This window comes from Choloepus didactylus, chromosome 17 (assembly GCF_015220235.1).
Source record: "Choloepus didactylus isolate mChoDid1 chromosome 17, mChoDid1.pri, whole genome shotgun sequence".
NCBI classification, from domain to species: domain Eukaryota; kingdom Metazoa; phylum Chordata; class Mammalia; order Pilosa; family Megalonychidae; genus Choloepus; species Choloepus didactylus.
In genome coordinates, this window is record NC_051323.1 from 18,137,273 (window position 1) to 18,156,264 (window position 18,992).

An 18,992-nucleotide genomic window follows, 5' to 3' on the forward strand; every position below is an offset into this window, starting at 1 on the left:
AACTGTCAAGGCATTTCTACAAGCTTATCTTAAGGACCATGGACAGGACCAGGCGCTAGTAAATAGGAGGCTGCCGTTCTTTTCCCAAGTTATCATTTGAGGTCATTGCTTCTTGGCTTTCTTTGTATATCATAGGATCATTATAAGTCACATAAATGGTGTGACCATGCTTTAAAAATTTTTAAATGTTTTATAAAGTCTAGCATCCTCATGTGGGGTCCTTTCAATTCTCTGTATCCTGATAAGAATAAGAACACTTCACCCCATGGAATAGGAGAGGGAGTGGAGCTCTTTCTCAAAGAATGTATAAGCAAGGACAGGATCTCTGAACCAAGATCTTAAATCCTGGTGTACATTAAAGAAGTGAGGGAAAGTTAAAATGACAGAATTACAGACAGTGTTTTGAAATGCCTTCCCAAAGAGACTAAAGTGATGGATCACAAAAGGGAGTTAATTGTAGCATGGTAATGCAGGGGGTGTAATCATCTAGAGCAGTGAAAAATGTATTATCACTCAGCATGCTCTTGGGTTTCTCTTACACGTAGTATAAGAGGCCATTACAGTGTGCCAACTATATTATGTGTTCTTTATGGACACAGTGTATGAAAACATTGGCAAGCTCTTAGTGTGGGTGGTTGTTAATGTCTTGGGACTTAAATTTTAGCTGGCTGTGGACTCACCACTTCCCTGCTGCAGATTTGACCTCCCTGCTGAATGTTGAGCTTATTCCTTTCCCTTCTTGCTTGTTGTAATCACCTTGAAAATTTTCTTCCGTGTTGGGTTGAGCAGACACAGAGTAGTAAATTCCGGAGGTCTTGGCTAGTGGTAGGTCATTGTGGGTTGAGCCTCCTTGAGCACCACCATCATTTCTTTTTGAGAGACGGGAGCCTCACCTCCTCTGTACAACACAGAGCCATAGGACTGCAGGCAGGAGCCAAGCTGTCCAGAGAGTAGGGGTCCCAGTATGCCTTGATTGTTGTAGTATATCTAGCTCCCTTCCTGGTAGGGAAGTGACAGGCTATTTCCTTGATTTGGAATCTGAGATGGTGTTCCCTGAACAAGGCTGGAAGACTGTGATGGATACAGAGGGATCACGGTATTGGAGTCTGAAATTTTATCATATTGGGCTGACATAGGCATGGAAGAAACAGCCATGTCCTGGTCAATGACAGTGACAGTGAAGTCACTGAGGAAAGATGACGACTTCTCAGTGCTTCCCGTGATCTCGCATCTAAAAATACCTGGATAGGAAGCAGCTGAAGTGGAGATCTCGCTCTGGCCAGAAGCTCCAGGCAGCATAGTCATGCTAGAATGTTGGTAAAGGTAGGCACTGCCCACGAGTGTTTGGAAAGAGGTGCCAGAGGCTGATGGCAGTAGCCGTGCCGAGCTGACAGGTTGTGCAGGGATCCTGGAGAAGTTGCAGACACTTCCTGTTAGGGGAGCCGCATTGCTCACCACAGAAAGAGAGAGCTGCAGAGAATTTGGAGTTCCAAGCAAAGATGGTTTTTGGAAATTTTTTGTAGAAAACAAGAAGGTGATGAAAAATCACTGAGATTGATAAACTTCCACTATATTTGAGGAACTGTAGTGTTAAGGTTGCAATCAGGAAACCTCTAATACCAGTACTCATTGAGATACCAAATATTAAACTGTTTATGATGATTATAAGTGCTGGAGGAGTTGGGTACTATTCTGTATTACCTACTGTGCTCCCAACTTGGGCCTGGATGTACAGAAGATCCAAGTAGTCTGGTTCATACATTGTTCTCTGGCTAGAAGTAATCTCCCTGCTTTATCTTCCCCTTGAGCCTTCATCAGTGTTGACCCATACACTTTCCTGGATTTGAAGCTCTCTAGAACTAGCAAGTCCTCAGAGAACTTCTGTCTTAACACTTATTTTATGAGTGAGGAAACAAACAAAGCAAGATTGGATGACTTGTTAAGTTCTCCTAAATGTTTATATCTTTCCCAGGTTATAGGACCTATGTATCCTGACTCCCTTGACAGACTCTTTCTCTGAGCAGTACACTGCAAAAACTGGGAGAGACAGAGCTTTTAACAAAGGCATGCTTTGGGTTCATTTGAAAACAGTACAGCTCTTGCCATTATAATCTTTTGTGTCTCATTTTGCTTCTCTAATTTAACTTTTCCTAAATTTCATAAATAATAAAGTCTAGTTGCTAAACCATTTTCAGGTTTGCCTTCTGCTTCTAAGTCAAAATGAGTATCTGAAAGGGACTTTCTTAAAAAATATTTTTTGAAAGCAAAAACTTATTTAACACACAGTCATTTTCAAGCTTTACTCTTTGGACCGATTTGCCCTAGTCCTAACCAGATCTGCTTCATTCATATCTAATTGAAGTCTGGGATCTTTTTCAGCTTTTTTTTTTTTTTTTTTCTTTTTAAAACAGTTGCTGTATGCATTAATACTGACTGTTAACACTTCAACTTCCATGTGAGACCAAGGGGAAGAAATGTTTATTTGGTGTAGGATCTATATTTTCTAAACAGTATAACTTCTACAGTCAGTTTATTCAAACACTACAGTTACATGGAACTTTGTATAGGAAGTGAGATATGGTAGGTCTGTATAGGTTAGAGTGAAATAGCAACACATCTGAAAGTAATTTGGGCAGAGAATAAAAATACATATTTGGGGCCCCTCTGAGGAGCTGGGGGAGGATGCAGAGGTGTTGGACTTCCTCATCTGGATCGTTGCTGATGTTCTCACAAACATTGTGGACTGACGCCTTGACATGCTGAGCCCTCTGTCTTGGGGCTTGCCCCTATGAAGCTTGTTACTCCAAAGGAGAGGTTATACCTGCTTACAACTGTGCCTAAGAGTCGTCCCCTGAGTGCCTCTTTGTTGCTCAGATCTGGCCCTCTCTCTCTAAGCCACCTTTGCAGGTGATCTCACTGCCCTCCCCCCCTACGTGGGACCTGACTCCCAGGGGAGTAAATCTCCCTGGCAATTCAGGATATGACTCCCGGGAATGAATCTGGACCCAGCATCATGGGATTGAGAACATCTTGACCAAAAGGGGGATGTGAAATGTAACGAAATAAAGCTTCAGTGGCTGAGAGATTTCAAATGGAGTCGAGAGGTCACTCTGGTGGACATTCTTACGCACTGTATAGATGAGTCTTAGGTTTTAATGTATTGGTGTAGCTAGAAGTAAATACCTGAAACCTGCCAAACTCCAACACAATATCCTTGACTCTTGAAGACAATTGTATAACAATGTTGATTACAAGGGGTGACAGTGTGATTGCGAAAGCCTTGTGGATCACACTCCCTTTATCCAGTATATGCATGGATGAGTAGAAAAATGGAGACAAAAACTAAATGAAAAATAGGGTGGGATGGGGGGATGATTTGGATGTTCTTTTTTATTTTTATTTCTTAGTCTCCTTCTGATTCTTTCTGCTGTAAGGAAAATGTTCAAAAGTAGATTGGGTGATGAGTGTACAACTATAAGATGGTACTATGAACAGTTGATTGTACACCATGGATGATTATATGGTATGTGAATATATCTCAATAAAACTGATTTAAAAAAAAACATACTTCTAAAATGTTTATATTGAAAACTGTTGAGTGCCATCAGTGATAAAAGAGGCAATAAAACACAGTTGATTTTTTTAAAAGTTAAAAAAAAAAACTGTGGTTATTTTGATAAGCTACTTTTCCTAGAGATAATGTAAGCGTTTGCTGAAAACAACTTCATTCTTCTCTGCTCTGAGTAGATTTCACTTGTGCTTTCTGCTTCAATTTTAAATCTTTGGTCCTCCTTCAACATTCCACTCTAATTACCTTTTTGTTCCTAGAGCAGCCCCCATGTACTCTCTCTCTGGCATTCTTACATTTTCTCCTTCCTCTTGACTTCTGTTGGCTTGTGCTTGATGAAAACAGTCTTGATCCAAGAGACTGGCATATCTGACTCCTTAGAGCCCAGTTCTGTCTATTCTCTCTCCCTATTTTCTATTTTTTCCTGGTTTAGATGGGAAACTCCACAACATGTGAATGTTACTTTTTGAAACAACACAAATTTGGAATTCTACAGTTGGAACATTAGTAGAGAGAGACCATGTGAGATGTAACAGCTTTCCTCAGTATATATTGCCAGTTTTGCACACTGCTTAGGTCTTCTCTCTGTTTCTGTTGAAACACTGTTAAGTCTTTGATTTCATTTTCCATTTGTGTCCTTTAAAACTCAACATTAGAAAATGAAGGGACCAATGAGATCAACCAATCTAATATCTTAATGTAACAGACAAGGACATGGATTCTGAGATTCAATGACTTGTATAAAACTACACGGCTAGTAAATGTCAAATCCAAACTGAAATTAGGTCTCCAGACTTCCAGTTCAATATTTCCTCCTAGTATTTCATGCTATTGTCTCTCTACTATTAAATTTAGGGGAAAATAAATCTGATGGAAAAACATTTTAAACGGTTTCTTTCCTTACCTGACATGGTCAGAGAAGAACAAACATCAAATGTGGTGTCAGGGGTTGAAGACACAACACTAGACGGTGTCTGGCTGAAGCTAAAGAGAGCATGTGGCCTCGTCAGAGATCAGCAGTCAAACGCAGGTGGAGGAATAATGCAAAAACGCGAGAGCCTCTGGGAAACCAAGTTGGAAACGTTTGTCAGCCCGTGTCATCGCTGGAAGGCTGTGTGTGGCTGGATGTAAATTAGGGATCATCCTTTCTGGTTTTTCCTTTTTTGACCTCCTTTTGACCATGCATACTGAGTGGACTTGGGCCTACTTTTGAAAAAAAAAATGTAGAGAAAATTATTTTTTAAAAAATCACAGTTATCGTATGCTTATAGAAAACTGAACACACCAGATAACCACCACCAAGACCCAATAACAGGCCATCCCCGGCACTAGCGGCACTTTCTGGCACAAACCACCCCCCAAAGCCCCAGCCCACTGTCTTGACTTCCAGCATAGATCAGCATGGTCAGTTTCTGTACTTAGTAAATGGGCTCATGTGGAATGAGCCCCTTTTTGCCTGTTCTTTCACCCAGCATTATATTGTGATCTTCATCCATGTTGTTGCCTCTGGTTGTAGCATGCCCGCAACTTGTTTTGACGATGGCTGAATTAACAAAACAGATGAGATGAGTCATTTATAAAGCCCTTCACGTCGTGAGGATACAGCCCATCCTAAATGTCTCCTGAGGAGGCCAGTTTGGATCCTTTGGCTAATATATAGGTGACATGATTATATCTTCAGGATAAGAATGTTAGGGTTAAGAAAGGTGCACTTTCATCAGTTGGTCTGCTTGGTGTCTAGAAAAAGCCAAAAGGATTAAAAGATGAGCAGTGCTGTCCTGGGAGAGGTTCCAGGTATTAAATCAGAACTATCTAAAGACTGGAGGAAGGAAGCCTAGCTGAGCTGGGGAGTGTCCTGTCTCCTTGGCCCTGAGTCTTACATGCTGCAGAGTCACTTTCTTATCTGATTTGGTCACTTGAATTCACCCCTCTACCAGCATGGTTGTCTCGTACAAGTGACTGATGAAGATCTGCTCATTTGTGTGTTGTTCACTTCCTGCCTGCTTACTAAAGGGACTCGGTGATTTGGTTCAGCTTTCAGGGCAAGGATGATTACCAGAAAGCTTTGACTCAGGAAAGTTAATTGGGGTTGAGGGCAACACTCTGAGCTTCCTGGCAGCCAAGGTGAAAAAGGACAGCACTCCCGGAATCAGTTGGTTTAATCTCATTGGCCTGTAGCAAGAAGCTGGGAAACAGAAGAGGGCAGGAGCAAGGCCTGGCTGAGGAGCAGGAAAGCTTCTGCCTGCCTGAAGGCAGCAGTGTGTGTTAAGAAAGAAAGAGATAGCAGTTTTAGATGAGATGCATTTAGCAATACTGAGGAGATAAGAACTTCCTCTTGGCGATTTGGGTCCTTTTCTTTTTTCCCCTGTAACACACCTGTCCATCTGACCTTCCCGCTTCCTCTAGAGAACCGGGGTGGGGGCAGGGGAGGCCCCCGATAGAAATGAACCCCAAACCCTTTATGAAATACCCAAAAAGGGAAGTCCATGCCCTTAAGTTGGGCACTCTCTTCCAGATTGGCACTCAAAGGAGGGGAGATTGTGTCATAGGAAGTATGCCAAGAATGGAGGGAGCAAAAGGTCACCCACGGACAGGCTCCTTGTCAAAGTGTGGCACCAGGGTGGCCGGGGAGGGCAGACACGGCACCAGCCAGGTACCGGGAAGGTCTAGAAGGAGAAGCCTGGAGGTGAGCGCCAGCAGGGACCTCCGAGAAACAGGCCCATCAGGGAGCAGCCTAGCCAAGATCACACAGAAGAGACTAGAATCCATCGCCCGGATGTCTTCCTTTCCTCTTTCGTCAGAAACAATCGATGACAACAGCTGGTCTCCAGATGGCCCATCTCATCTCACAGGCAATTCCCATGGACGGCTGGGGCCCTGCCTGCACCTGGAGACTGCCCAGGGGGAAACTGGCCCTGATCAAACTATTGACGTCTAGCAGAGAGCAACATTCCAACTCTGACGTGGTTTGTCACATAAAGTATCAAAAATCCTACCTTGAGTACCTTAAGAGGTTTAAAAGGAAAATGCAGAAGAAAAGAAACCTTAAATTTCATCTTCTATATGTGTAAGATTCCTAGCATTCAATCCCTGAGTCCCTGACTGGCACTGTGACCCCATATTGTCCCATTTTATATGGCATTTATGGCACATCAATTATATATATGCTAGAGTGTACAGGCACATAATTAAAAACAAATCAAGAGACCTGCTCTCTAGGAGTTTACAAGTGATTACAGAACTGGGTTCATGTTATAGATCCAATAAATGCCTCTGGAATGAATGGAGGGATGGAGCTTGGTAGGTAAGTAAGGGAAGTACAAAGCAAGGCAGCCACTGGATGAAGAAATCCTTCCAGGATAAGTTAATTCAGTTGGTGAATGGAGAGGGTAAGAAGAGGCGTGGAAGACATGGGCAGGTCCTAGAAAGAGCTTATAAATTCCAGGCACCTCAAAGCCACTCACCTCACTATGCCACGTTAGCTCCCTACTGAAATGCCTCCATATTCATAGGATTTAATTCTTCCAGTTCTAATCAAGAAACCAACAGAAGGACCAGAAAGATGATCCCACTGGGTATGGTTGTTGTTCCTTGACCCTTCTCTCTCCCTGAAAGATATTTAGAGAGGAGCAACCCATGCTGATAGGCCATATGCCTGTAATAGGAACAGACGAAACAACTGGGGGAAAACAGGCTCTGCTTTGTTGACCCCAAGAAATGTCCTTGGACCTAAGAGGGTGCCACTGGCAAAGCAGAGTCTAGAAGAAAAAGAGGGAAAGCAGTGGAAAGAAGGGGGTGGTATAGGAGCTTTACCCATGTCACCTCATTTATGCCAGCGACTGTGGTGTTTGGGATATTTATCCATTTTATAGTGAGGTCACTAAAGCCCATATGGGACGGTGACTTGTTCACACCCAGTTAAAGTGCTAGAGCCAGAGTCGAACACAAGATTTTTCTAGTGCCCAAGTCCCTGCCTCACCACCACCCACTATCGCATGAGCGTTGTTGGCCTGGACCATTCTGCTTTGATGGTTGCCAGCAACTTAACTTGGTTTCCCCACAAGCACCAGGTTTGTTTTCCCAACTGCCAGCATCCTGGATCAACACGAGGGTATTTCACGTGGACACACTGGTCTAGCATCTTGATCAACTGCTGATTTTCGAAGATCCCAGACCATGATAGGAGCCCTGCAGCTGTAGGTACAGGCTCAAGGAGGGGGAAGATGTTTGAGCCCCTGACCTAGAGATGTCATTTGGGTTAGTTTGGAGTGGACTTGGGGAATTCTGATTATTTTTAAAAACTCCTCATGTCATTTTGATGTATAGCCAAGTTTGGAGACTGTTATTCGAAGTGGCAGAATGAGGACTCGGCAGAAGTTTCAGAAAGCAGATTTGTCTCAAGATTGAGGAAAAGCTTTCTAAGCAACACAGCTGGTCAACAATGGAACTTAGAGAAGTAGGGAGCCTCTCTGGAAGCATTCAAGCCTAGGCCAGAGGACCACCTGTTGAGGTGAAAGAGATGGGCTTGAGTGCTATGTTCAGTGGGATTTTGAACTACTCACCACAAGGGCCTTTCCTTTGCTGAGATTCTGTGAATGTTTTTTGGCCATAATTCTGTTGCCCTGTGTACATCTGGTAACTCCTAAATTTCTTTCTCCTATGACTTTGGGCCTGGTGCTGCTCCCCCCTTCCAGCTGCACTGTGGGTGAAAGTTGGCAGGACTGTGAAAAGTGTGTTCACTTCCCTCCCAGTCCAGGAAGATGATCTTTGTATGGAGTCTACTTCTGTTTTCTGACTTCTCACTTCCTTGGCCGCCATTCACCCAACACAGCTGTGCCCACCAAGGCTGGGTGGACCCTGGTGGTGTGTTTAGGAAGCTGTGACATTAGGTGATTAATCATCTCTTCCTGGGTGGCTACCTTGTCTTATCCAGGTGCCATCCATTCCTGAGTTTTGAAAGACTTCAAAGAGCTCAAAGGTGAAAGGGGGGACGGGACAATTGTCCCAAAGTGCTAGCCTTGCATTTTTTCATAGCTGTTCTGTACCCTTTCTCTTAGTTTCCTCCAGTGATGGAGAGGACACCAAGAGCCTGGGGGAGTCCAAGAAACCACAGAGCTGGGAATTCCCTGGCTACTCATGGGATACCACAGGACAGATGAGGGTGGTGGTCCCCAGGGCCTGGTTTTAGAGCCAACCAGACCTTGGTTTGAATTCCAGCTCTGCACCTCACCACCCAAGAGACCTGTAAAAGAGGGATGCAGAGGTTTTACAAAGACAGTGGAGATCAAGTCAGCAAAGCCATAGGATGGTGTCTGGCAGGTAAGAAATGTTTGACAAATGTTTAGCCACTGTAGCTGTCATTGTCATTATTGTTTTCATCTGTCATTGAGCTCTTGAAAGATAATTACAACCTATTGGGTAAAGGGCAACATGGCTTCAGTAAAGGGTGACCATTTAACATGTTCAATTCTTTGAGGGTTAAGTGCCCACCAAGAAGTGATGATGCTTTAGTTTCCTGGCTGCTAAATCAAACACCATGCAATGGGTTGGCTTAAACAACAGGAATTCATTGGCTCACAGTTTTGAGGCAAGAGAAGTCCAAAATCAAGGTGTCATTAAGGTGATACTTTCTTCCAGAAGTCTGGTGTTCTGGGGCTGGTTGCCCCCGATTCTTGGTCCTTGGCTTTTCTAGGTTATCATGAAATGGGTTGGGTTAGACAATGGGAAGTTATTCACTCGTGGTTTTGAGGCCAGAAAAATGTCCAAATCAAGGCATCATCAAGGCAATGCTTTCTTCCTGAAGACTGGCTGTTGGTGATCCTTGACCCCTTTCACATGGCAAGGCACGTGGTGGGGTCTCCTGTCTTTCTCTGCTCTTCGGTGTTTTGTTGATTTCAGCTTTTTGCTTCCATGCCCGCCAACACCCCCAACCCCTTTTCATTCAGTTTATAAAGGACTCTGTTAATAGGATTAAGTCCCAACCTGATTGGGTTGGGCCACACCTTAACCAAAGTAACTTCAAAAGGTCCTACTTACAATGGGTTCCAACCCACAGGAATGGATTAGATGTAAGAACATGTTTTTCTGGGTGGTTCATAGCTTCAAACCACCACACACGGCAAGGTACATGGTGGCCACTTCTGGCTTCTCCCTTTTCTTCTGGGTTCCCTGGACCTTCAGCTGCTCCCTCTGGCTTTCTCTCGTGCTGTGCCCTTTCCTGTGAGGCCTTCGGTGATAGGGTTAAGACCCATCCTGACTGAGGTGATGGATCACATCTTAATTGAAGTAACCCATTAAAGGGTCCTATTTACATGGGTTCACACCCACAGGAATGGATTAAGTTTAAGAACATGTTTTTCTGGGGTACATAGCTCCAGACCACCCCAGACGAGAAGTTTTCTACTGGATTTCCAACCAGTCTCATAGCAGTTTCAAGACCAAAGATAATTTAAGAATGGCTGCTGTGTAATTGGGGCCCCTCTACTTCCACACTCCTGTATATGTGACTTGCTCCAGGAAGTGACGGTGGAGCCTCTTAGTAAGGTAATGCTGGCTCTGCTCTTCACAGAGGGACTCTCCGGCCCTTTTACAGACATCTGGAGCCATCTATGTGGGGTGGAAAGCCAGTGAATCTCTCTTGTCCTGTCCCTCTCTCTCTGGGAAAATAGTAAGGTGGGAGCTCCAGCTTCATCATGTGTCAATCCCAAGACATGTCTGCTGTCCCTGCTGCCCCCTGCCCTCCTGGGCCAGCCCTGGGGGCCATGCTCTTCACCATCTGCCTTTCGTGTCTGCTTGCATGGGGCTGACCGGAATGGAGAATGGCCTTTTAATGGGCCAAGGCCAGCCTGAAGGCACTGCAGTGCCGTTTTGGCCTGTATAGACCCTGCTGTCACCCAGCAGCAAAGGGTCAGTCATCCAGCAGAGTGGGTAAGACACAGATGAGACCATTTGATCCAACCCCAGCGCAGCCCTTTGTGCCTGTGTGACTTCACCTCTCTGTAGCAGTAATAACACCACCCACCTCTCAGGACTGTTGTGAGGATGAAGTGGGTCAATGGGTGTTGACCCTTTAGAAGAGGGTCTGCACAGAGCAGTGCCATGTAATCTCTGCTGTTATTATGGAGGGCATCTTGGGCTGTTCCCAGGCGTGGTCTCTGGGGGCCCCTGGACCTTGTCCTTGGGCACTGAAACATGGAAGCCATGAGGCAGCCTTCCTGGACTGGCTGAGGTATTGTCGGATCTGGAGTGGGAGGCCCTTTGGGGTGGTCGGGGTTGCTCTGGGCTCCCAGGGTCATCAGAGACTTGAGATTTGGCTCCCACTTCACTGACAGGGAGGGGGCTTCTCTGCCTACTGGGGATCCTGCAGACTTGTTGTGGGGGAGGCCCCAGCCTCTGTGGGAACACCCTGGCTCCCTGTCTTGTTGGAAGCCGAGGTCAGCGGCGCCCCATGGCCCCAGCAGACTGGGGCAGACTGAAAGGGCTGTGGGCCCAAGGCAAGTGAGGATCCGGGAGCCTGAAACCAAACAGCAGGGACCTTTGGGTTCTTCTGAATTTAGACTGATGGACTTAAATAGTCTGAGGTACCTTTTTAACAAGTGCTAGCAACAAGGGAGTTCTGGGAAGTCCTCCTTCTGCAAATTCCACACCAAACATGACAAGCCCAATTTCACTCCAGGCTGGGGAGGGAGTGGAGAAGTGGCCGAGGGCTGGCTTGGCAGGAGGAAATTGCCCACTGCCCGTTCTCTATTCCTCCTCCATCCTTCCCCACCCCGTGCAAGGCTTGTGTTTTGTTGGTTTAGTTGTAGAAATTAAACACCTGGCAACGTGGAGAGGCCTGGGCTGCGTCACTGTGGATTGTCCTTTGCTTTGCTTACAGCTGCTTTCAGCATTTTACCCCAGCCAACCTTTCACCTTTGGGGATTGTAGAGAAAGATGAAAGATGAATACTTGTCATTATTTCGCATGATCTCTGGAGGGCCAAAGAGGAGGATTTGCCCCAGACCCCGTAGAGAGTTAGGATAAGGCCTGGAAGAGAGAAGATGTGAATAAGGGAAATTTCTCTTTTTTTTTGTCACAAAAGGAGGGCACTGAGTTTGGTCTCTTCTTAAAAGGATTAAACACTTTTTCCCTTTCCTCTGTAAATCCTTGGCTGTGGGTTTGGCTAAAAAACAAAGCTTCACAAAAACCTGACAAAACTGCTGGAATGTGTAATAGACTATGATATTAATGACACATTTGTTTGGGAAAGCTCATTGTAAATGTTCGTGGTCCTTGGCCAGAGTTGGGCAAGGCCAAAGGATAGGCAGGCATTTTTGTGTCTTTTCCCAGAGGAATGAGGGTGGGTAGTATAGTCACCCGCCCAGTGTTGCCCTTGGGAATCCGAGCTTGGGGAGATGGGAAAGGTAGTGTCCATTCCAGCCCCTCGGTTGGTGGCTGACGCTGGGAGGACGGAGCCCTCTGTCCAGCAGCTTCGCCTCATGTGGACACGACTGCCGGAAACAGCGGCACCTTGAGAACGTGTGTGCCTCTTGGATGGGTTTCTATCAGACTTTCTTTTTTTAATAAATGTAATTTTATTGAAATATATTCACATACCATACAATCATCCAAAGTGTACAATTGTTCACAGTATCATCATATAGTTGTGCTTTCATCACCACAACCAATTTTTGAACATTTTCATTACTGAAAAAAAATAAAAATAAGAATGAAAAATAAAAGCAAAAAGAACACCCAAAACATCTCATACCCCCCTCCTTCATATTATTCATTTACTTTTTGTCCCCATTTTCCTACTCATCTGTCCATACACTCGATAAAGGGAGTGTGAGCCATAAGGTTTTCACAATCACATGGTCACACCATATAAGCTATATAGTTATATGATTGCCTTCAAGAATCAAGGATACTGGATTGCAGTTCAACAGTTTCAGATGTTTCCTTCTAACTATTCTAATAAACTAAAAACTAGAAAAGGACATATGTGTAACACATAAGAGTTACCTCCAGAATGACCTCTCGACTCCATTTGAAATCTCTCAGCTACTGAAACTTTATTTTGTTTCCATTCTCTTTCCCCTTTTGGTCCAGAAGTCTTTCTCAATCACATGATGCAGGGTCCAGGCTCACCCCTGGGAGTCACGTTCCACATTGCCAGGGAGATTTACGCCCCTGGGAGTTGTGTTCCAGTAGGGGGAGGGCAGTGAGTTCACCTTAGAGAGAGAGGCCACATCTGAGCAACAAAAGAGGTTCTCTGGGGGAGACTCTTAGGCACAATTATGAGTAGGCTTAGCATCTCCTTTATTAGACGTTTTCTTGATAGGGGAAAACTGGGAACATCCATGGCGAGGGCAGACTGGAGCTTCCCCACTAGAATCTGCCTGAGAGGGTCTCTGGACGCTTCTCCTTCTTCGGCTGGTAGATCTGGGAAAAGCTGGTGTAGATTTATGTGGGGAATATAAATCTCTGAGCCAGCTGCCTCTGAGGACAGCGAGGCTGCATTATCACTGGCATAGAGCCCTGTGACGTGGCAGGCACTGTGCCACATACACGGGTGAGCAAATAGACGCGGTTTCTGTCCTGCGTGCTTGCGGGCTTTGTTCTCATGGGAAGCGACAGAAAGGTTATAAGTAGAGGGCCTGGTGGGGGTGAAAATGGATGGAAGTGGTCAGAGTAAACTCAGAGATTGTGCAAGTTCCATGTTGCTCGGCCTAGGGGGAGGGGGCATAGAATTGACGTGACTGGTCCCCAGCACTGTAGGGTAAAAGATGTGAGTGCAGTAATGACCCTGGCTCCAGGGATGCTGTCAGGGGCATTTACACTTGACACATCTGAAAAAAACTTTTCTCTTCCCGAAGTTGCTTTCCCCATGGTCCTCATTCTCCATTCACCTATTTTCTCAAGCCAGAAATAAAGAAAATCTATTTTTGTAATTTTATGTATATATAATTTTATAATTTTAATAATTTATTATAGCCTTCTGCACAAAACTGATTTTGCTCTTTTGAAGGGCCAAGTGATGTTCCGTGATTAAGGCCTGTATGGTAAAATATTTAAACCTGCAGCTCTCAGCTCGTTCTTTCCTTCCCTCTTTCAGGTCGACCAGTATCTCTACGACATGCGTCTCTCGGACGAGACCCTTCTGGACATCTCCCAGCGGTTCCGCAAGGAGATGGAGAAGGGACTTGGAGCCACCACCCACCCCACTGCCTCGGTGAAGATACTGCCCACCTTTGTGAGGTCCACTCCGGATGGGACAGGTACTGCCCCCGTGGGGATGGCTCTGGGTGTCCCATTCCTGGAGGGGCGATTTGGGGGGCTCTCTCTGTTCAGGGACCCAAAGATCTGGGCTTTGGCTCCAGGCCTCAGAGACCAACAACCCTGGCTAATGCAAGCATGTTGGGAAGGACGCAACCTTAGGGAAGGATGGGGGAGCGACCCGTGGGAGCAGCAGGGAGCCCGGGAAAGCAGGCAGCCTCGGGAGTCGTGTAGGTTTTCAGTTTCCTTTTTGGTCTATGTCTGGTTGATCTATCTATAGGAGAGAGTGATGTGTTGAAGTCTCCCACAATTATTGTGGAAACATCCATTGCTTCCTTTAGTTTTGCCAGTGTTTGTCTCTGTATTTTTGTGGCACCTTGATTGGGTGCATAACATTTATGATTGTTATTTCTTTTTGTTGAATTGCTCCTTTTATTAGTATGTAGTGGCCTCTTCTTTGTCTCTCATAACATCCTTGCCTTGAAATTCTATTTTATGTGAGATTAATGTTGCTAGTCCTGCTTTCTTTTAGCTGTAGCTTGCATGAAATACTTTTTCCATGCTTGCACTTTCAATTTCTTTGTGTCCCTGTGTCTAAGATGAGTGTCTTGTTATGCAAACATATTGATGGTTCATTTTTTTTTTTATCCATTCTGTCAATCTATATCTTTTGATTGGGGTAGTTTAATCCATTTACATTCAATGTTATTAATGTGAAGGCATTTCTTGAATCAGCCATCTTATCCTTTGGTTTATGTTTATCAGATATATTTTCTCTCTCTCTTAATGTCCTTTAACATACCCATACTAAATCTCTTTAGTACTGAACCTTTTTCAGTCTCTCTCCTTTCTTTGTTTCTCGGTTGGTAGGGCTCCCTTTAGTATCTGAAGTAAGGCAGGTCTCTTGTTAGCAAATTCTCTCAGCATTTGTTTGTCTGTTAAAAATTTTAGCTCCACCTCAAATTTGAAGGAGAGCTTTGCTGGATGAAGAATTCTTGGTTGGCAATTTTTCTCTCAGAATTTTAAGTATGTCATGCCACTGCCTTCTCACCTCCATGGTGGCTGCTGAGTAGTCACTACTTAGTCTTATGCTGTTTCCTTTGTATATAGTGAATTGCTTTTCTCTTGCTGCTTTCAGAACTTGCTCCCTTCTCTTCAGTATTTGACAGTGTGACCAGAATATGTCTTGGAGTGGGTTTATTTGGATTTATTCTGTTTGAAGTTCACTGGGCATTTATGATTTGTGTATTTATGGTGTTTAGAAGATTTGGGAAGTTGTCCCCAACAATTTCTTTGAATACTCTTCCTAGACCTTTACCCTTCTCTTCCTCTTCTGGAGCACCAATGAGTCTTATATTTGGACATTTTATTTTATCTATCATATCCCTGAGGTCATTTCAATTTTTTCATTTTTTTCCCCATTCTTTCTTTTGTTCTCTCATTTTCCATTCTGTCACATTAATTGTCACTAATTCGCTGTTCGGTTTCCTTTAGTCTAGTACTATGAGTATCCCGAATCTTTTAATTTGGTCACCAGTTCCTTTTACTTTCATAAGATCATGTATTATTTTCATTTACTCTTGCAATTTCTTCTTTATGCTCTTCTAGGGTCTTGTTTATGTTCTTTAGTCCTGTGCCATGCTCTTCTTCATGTCCTTTATATCCTGTGCCATGCTCTCATTGTTCTTCTTTAGTTCTTTGACTAATTACTGTAAGTACTGTGTCTCTTCTGATCTTTTGATTTGGGTGTTTGGGCTTCAGTTATCCATATTGTCTGGTTTTTTCATATGCTTTAAAATTTTCCATTGTTTTTGGCCCCTTGGCATTTGCTTAACTTGATAGGGTTCTTGTAGGATATGTAGACCAATGCAAACCCTTATCTCTAATTTGTGAGATCTACAGCTTTCTGGAGTACACTTTCTCTGACTAACCAGCAGGTGGCATCCACGAGGCACCTATTCCCCTCAAGCCAGTTCTCACCCACTTTGTCTTTGTGGTGAGTGGGGGTGTGAGTCTTGTGGGATCCAGTTGGTGCACCAAGCTTGCATGTGTAGCTGGTGCTGCCAGCCCTGCATATGGGGCGTGTGTATCTGAGTGGTTAGGGAGGGGGGTGGCTTTAATAATCAAATCTCCAAGGTGTTCCTGGAGATTTAAAGCTGTTGCAATAGTCTAATCCTTCAGTTCAGTCTTCCCACAGTTTGTCTCTGCCGCTGATCCACCAGCCTTTGGTATTGGCATATGGTCCCTGGGACTTGCGAGTGGGTCCCTCTTCCAAGCCGTGCACTCCTAGGTCCTCTGCTGAGGGACGACTCTGCTACGTCACAGGTGAGCACCATCCCGCAAGGGAAATTCTGGGCTGCAGGGCTGTGTAGGGGTGTTTCCAGTCTGTTGAAAGGATGGCTGAATGGGGCATGTTAATTTCCCCCTTTTCACACAGCTCCGCCTTCCCAGCTCCAGGACAATTAGCTGAGGGTGGGGGAAAGGCTGTTGTCCACGCCTGATATTGTGGTGTGTGCCTGTTTTGTTGGAAACACTTCCCCATCACACTGGGTTGTTTGGGGCAGCTCTGGGCTGTGACGCTGGTGCTGGGCAGGAGTGTTCCCAGCCCACCGGGAAGATGGCTGTAAGGGGGCGCCCCCCTTTTTCATGGGAAGTTGTGATATTTAGCAATTTTTTCAGCCACTGGACTTATTGCCTTGTGTCTCAGAACTCTCTTAGCTCGGCTCTTGTGTGGGCCCAAATTGCAAGTCTTTGAGGCTTTCTGTAATGGGCTTCTTAGAGTAATTGTTTTAGAAAAAGAGAAAAAGAGAAAAAAAAAAAAAGAAAAAGAAGGGCCATCCTGGCAGACCTTATGGGCTATTGAAATGCTAAGAGACAAGGAGATTAGGGCCATTAAGGAACAATCAAGGAAGCAGAGAAACCAGCTCTTCAGACAAGGAAACTCCCCTACTGGACTTGCATATGAGCCTGACTCTGTTTGAGCCCTGCCCTTTTCCATTCTATGTTCACCAGAACTCCAAAAATTCTCTGTTTTTATTTTTGGGTTTTTTTTATTTTGCTGTTTTGCTGGCCTTATCTCCTCTCTGCCAGGCTGACTGCTCCCGGATTCTGCGGTGTCTGGTCTCAGTCTATCTATGTTTGGCATTTGGATCAGCAGACTGAGGTTTCAGTAAGAGCTGCAGCTGCAGTTCTCCCTCCTCATTCCCAGCACCGATGGTCCCTCCTCCCACAGGACTGAGCCTGGCAGGGAGGGACACGGATCCCCTGGCCTCAAGAACCTACAGATTTCACTGATGTTAGCTCTTTTACGCGTTCATGAGTGTTGTATAAAGTATGCCCAAAGTCAAATTGCTCTGCAGTGTCTGATCCATGCAGTTCCTGGCTTTCTACCTATTGTCCTGGAGGAGTAATTAAAACCTACACCTCAACACTCCACCATCTTGCCCCGCCCCCTCTGGGATGACTGTTATTTCTTTTTCTTGCCTCATTGCCCTGGCTAGAACTTCCAGTAAAATGTTGAAGATCAGTGGTGAAACTGGGAATCCTTGACTTCTTCCTGTTCTTAAGGGGAAAGCTTTCCATCTTTCACTGTTAAGTACGCTGTTAGCTGTGGTTTATTGATATATTTTTTAAGGAATCCAACATTGTAAAACATACTGCAGATTTTTTTTTCCTGATTGTTTATTTTGAAGCATCTAGAGCTAACTTGACATGAAAGATTTTTTAGAAAAGCTTTCAAAGGGATCTGTGAAAAAGGAATTTTGGTGAGTTTTACAGTGTACCCAGGTATAAGGAACACGTGTGCAGTGAGCCCTACTTGGCCTGCCTTGCCTTTGGTCTTTCTTCCCTCATTAATGCTTGTCTCACTCACTTCTCTTATGACTGTCATAAGGTGAGCTAGGGTTGGGTTGCTAATGATTTCTATGTGGAGTTGGCTACTTTGGGGGAAGAAATCAATAAATCTAATCATTTTTCTTTATGTTAAGCTTATAGAAGTACTTAGATTTCTCTGGAGACTTTTCTAGTGCTGTTGAATAGGTGGTGTTCTTACAGAATGCCAGAGCCCTCAAGAAGATAAGTTCATGGATGGGACCTGTAAAGTAAATTATTGTATGTATATGCATAGTTTTCGTCTCTTCTGATGATGCTTCTATGATCATGAGACATGATTTCTTTTAGGAATGGGGAGTGATGTTTATATGGGAAGAAATTTGAAAAGTCTTGCTTTGAGCTCAGCTTCATACCTCAGGTGGCTTACTTCCGTGAAACCAGTAAATACTGTGCGATTAGCAACATGTACTAAATATCTGCAAGGCATACCTGTATCTGTCTCCCTTTTTTTCCCATTTTTCCACAGAAATCAAGGGAAACCAGAGCCACCACAAGTTAGGACAAGTGGTGTAACATTGGGAGGAAAGATAGAACCAATTCTGGCAGCAGTAAAATCTTTACCAGTTAACATTTTAAGTTCCAACACTCATGTTCTGTTTAAGCAAGCCCTTAATATTGTTATGCTCTTCTCATTCCCAGCCTCTATAGCAATTTTTCTCTCCATAGTTCTAGCCATTTAACTCTAGTTTACAGACCCAGCATCATCTTAACCTCTAAAATAAATGTTAAATGTAGGAGGAAGAACCTAAAGAACATTAGTCCAATACTCTGAAGCTCAGCATCAAGTCCAACCCTGACCTAAAGTCTCTGTTCTTCTAGTTAGGGGGCTTTCTTGTCCCTGAGACCCAGGGCCTGCATTTTGTACCCATTAGGATACTGAGACTTGTCTTAGTGTAACATATCCAGTCCTTCTACCCCAAGGCTCTGCATTGTTTTCCCATTGTCAGTTTTTGCTTTTATTAGAGTGGAGTCCCTCAGACCTCCTACATGGTACCTGGAGCCCTGGGGCGAGAAATCAGATTTTGTTGGTGTTAGCGATTTAGTTTTTGGTGGTCCAAATAACCCTTGCTCCTATGTTTTCCATTTCAGGATAGCATATATTTATCAAGGAGTTCTTCTACCTCAGATTGGACCCATTCCCATCCAAAGGCTTATTTTGACAGTTCCCAAATTTTTCTGGAAATCCTGTTTTGTCTAGGTCTTGAGTTTCTTCTCTCAGCTATAACTTAGTTTGTTGCCACTTGCAGTGTGTGTCTTTCAGCAATTTGGAAGGTCA

The 18,992-nt window shown here is 44.4% G+C and overlaps 1 protein-coding gene and 1 pseudogene across 1 annotated transcript in view; one reads left to right on the forward strand and one right to left on the reverse strand.

Moving 5' to 3' along the window:
• Positions 1-1,506, reverse strand: part of LOC119512853 — a 3,491-nt pseudogene extending 1,985 nt beyond the window's left edge.
• DUSP11 (dual specificity phosphatase 11) overlaps positions 1-18,992 on the forward strand; it is a 227,357-nt gene that overhangs the window by 62,432 nt on the left and 145,933 nt on the right. The window lies entirely within an intron of this gene.